Source organism: Penaeus japonicus, unplaced genomic scaffold, assembly GCF_977035675.1.
Source record: "Penaeus japonicus unplaced genomic scaffold, GWHDUDI00000001_assembly GWHDUDI00000025, whole genome shotgun sequence".
Taxonomy (NCBI): domain Eukaryota; kingdom Metazoa; phylum Arthropoda; class Malacostraca; order Decapoda; family Penaeidae; genus Penaeus; species Penaeus japonicus.
The window spans coordinates 13,500,597-13,503,096 of NW_028234427.1; the positions used below are offsets into that span (position 1 = coordinate 13,500,597).

Below are 2,500 nucleotides of genomic sequence, written 5' to 3' on the forward strand. Positions count from 1 at the left end.
GAGCAAGCATAGGGACACCTTTGACAAGTAAAAGTTATCTATCTTTTTCCATGTCTATTGAATTGATAGGTTTGATTTACACACCCTGTCTAGTTCATAAATGAATTCTCAGTATATTAGGCTAATCAGATTTGTACCAATTAGATTATAGCAAGTAGTAGGGTACATTTCCCGAAGGCCAGTCAAGAGGTGGAAAAGGCTTAGTGCTTAAGTGTTCCCAATAAGTTGTTCAGTTTAGGTAGGTACTGCCCAAATACTACAGGCAAGGACTGGGAACAAGTGGAGTATACAAAGAGGTTAACTTTTGATTTACTCTTAGGAGCAGTAATTTAGGGTAGCCTTGGAATAGAAAATCAAGTGTGCATATGACTACAGAAGAAATATTTGTAAATATGGTGTGATTGTGAATACAGGGCAGATGTGATCAGTGCACTTTCTCGGTGCTGCTCTTCTGTCCCAAGTGACTCTAAAATGTGATTGGTGTGTAATTGTGAGTCTTAAGTACCTGGTCAGAGGATGCATGATGCAAAAATGGGCTCAAATACTTTCTTCTGTCATTGCCTCACTTTCATTCCCCAAGTTGGTATGAAATGATCTAGCTCTCTGTGTGATCCCCAGCAAGCAGTGTTTTTTTTTTTCCATCTATAAATGGATGTCCTTGAAAAACCATACCAAACAAATGTTACTTGCCATGGAAATAGTGATGTAAAGATGTTTGGAGAAATTTTTGAAATTGAATTTTTGTTTAAAGACCCATTATTTCTATTGTAATTATTCCTAAATGTTTACCATTTCATATTTAAAATTTTCATAAGCTTGCCACAGTGAAACATCAACCCGAAGCAGGTATGAAGAAATTTATAATATGAATAAATGGAGGTGCTATGTTCACATCATGGCACATATTCAGCATACACTTAACTGTTATGTTGTAGAGGCTTACACTGATATGAAGCAGGCAATGCTATCTTATGTTACTTTAAAAAAGATATAGGGTGTTCTGTAATCAGTGCATTATAGAACTGTAAGTAGAAGCCAATACTCTCAAGCCTGGTTAGAATGCTGAAAGTTAAGATTTAGAGTAATTTTATCAATGCTACGTGGTGAAATCTAGAAACGGGTTGCTATCATACTACTTGGGCTGGCAACTTACGGAATTTCTGATTTGCCCCAACTTAACCAAGTGAGGTTTCTCTTCAAACATGTGAACTTGTAAAGTTAGGTTTAGATGTAGCTATTCAAGGCCTTTCAGTGTTAGCAAGTATAAAACTTCCTGGGAGGCTTCAGCATTTGCTCAAGTAGGGTATCTCTGGCCTTGTTCTATTTTAACTTTCGAGGTGCTCCATTTTATATAGTATTGAGTTCCACAAATAAGATTTTCTGATATTTTGTACTTACGAGTTTAACATTGTGAACTGCAACTTATATGGAAAGATTAAACATAATTCAAGACTTGGGGTGCATCAATGTCTCTTCCATCAACAAATATTTTGGGTGCCAAAAATATCCCACATAGAATTTTACTTCTGTTGCAGTGGTAAATTAAACTAATGGTTACTTTTGTTTGAGCTCTCATGATCTTTGTTTCAATCATGACATTGTCGAATGGGTCTCTGGTCAGAATAGAACTTTGCCTTTCCTCATTACGGTTTTGGAAGCAGTGCAGGGCACATTTAGCAACCAATAGCAGCGTGTTGTTAGACTTGGATAACCTCTGCTTATGACACTTATAAAGTGCTTTACACCATTTCAGGTAATTGACAAAGAACTGATTGCATAGTTAGCTGTTTCATAAATTGTGAATAACTTTGAGTAGTGTTTGTAATTAGGATTTTAAACTAGAAGCAATTAAAGAAGAAATAGAAGTATAACAAAGAAATTGCTGTGGGAATTCACTTTGACATGGATCCCACAATATGCTGCTATTGGGTGCTTGGTATGGCTTTCATATTTTCTTATTCTCATAAAGCATATTTGTAATTCATTGTACATTAGTACAGAATTATTGTAGCCATTTTTACCTAATTGCAGATTCATATGTATAAGCGAGAAAGCAATTTGTTGGAATAAATTTTGAGAATGCAGTTAGGATTTTTGGATGCATTTTTGTGGTGAGTGCTGGTTAGAGCGTTGGAACTAAGGCAGTTACTGTACAAGTGAGAGTGTTGGAACAAGTGTTGTTGATGAAGATCAGAAAAGTACAGGCATGTAATAAATTGGTAAAAGTAATTGCCAAAATGCACTTAACTGAAATGTTTAAAAAGTTTTGCTAGCTTATGTCTAGGTCGGTAAATTCCCAAATTGTGCCTAGTCCCTCATGGAAGTGGCATTGTGTACATATTGGTATGGTGGGGAATGAAGTCCTTACTAAGCTGTTCTGTTGTTCTATAAAGGTGCTAGTGGCACATGAAATTATTTTTGCTTTGTTTATCTGGTATTCCATGTTTGCCACAAAGTTGAGTGATGGATCCCTATAAACTGCAGCACAATCTACTGTAAA

General features: G+C 35.9%; 1 protein-coding gene across 5 annotated transcripts in view; it reads left to right on the plus strand.

The window, feature by feature from the left end:
• Positions 1–2,500, plus strand: part of LOC122246198 (uncharacterized) — a 44,947-nt gene that overhangs the window by 41,542 nt on the left and 905 nt on the right. For all 5 annotated transcript variants that reach the window (XM_086551363.1, XM_086551364.1, XM_086551365.1 and 2 more), the window contains exon 8: positions 1–2,500. This exon is cut by the window's left edge and continues 1,949 nt beyond it; it is cut by the window's right edge and continues 905 nt beyond it. The gene's annotated coding sequence lies outside the window, so the exon portion shown is untranslated.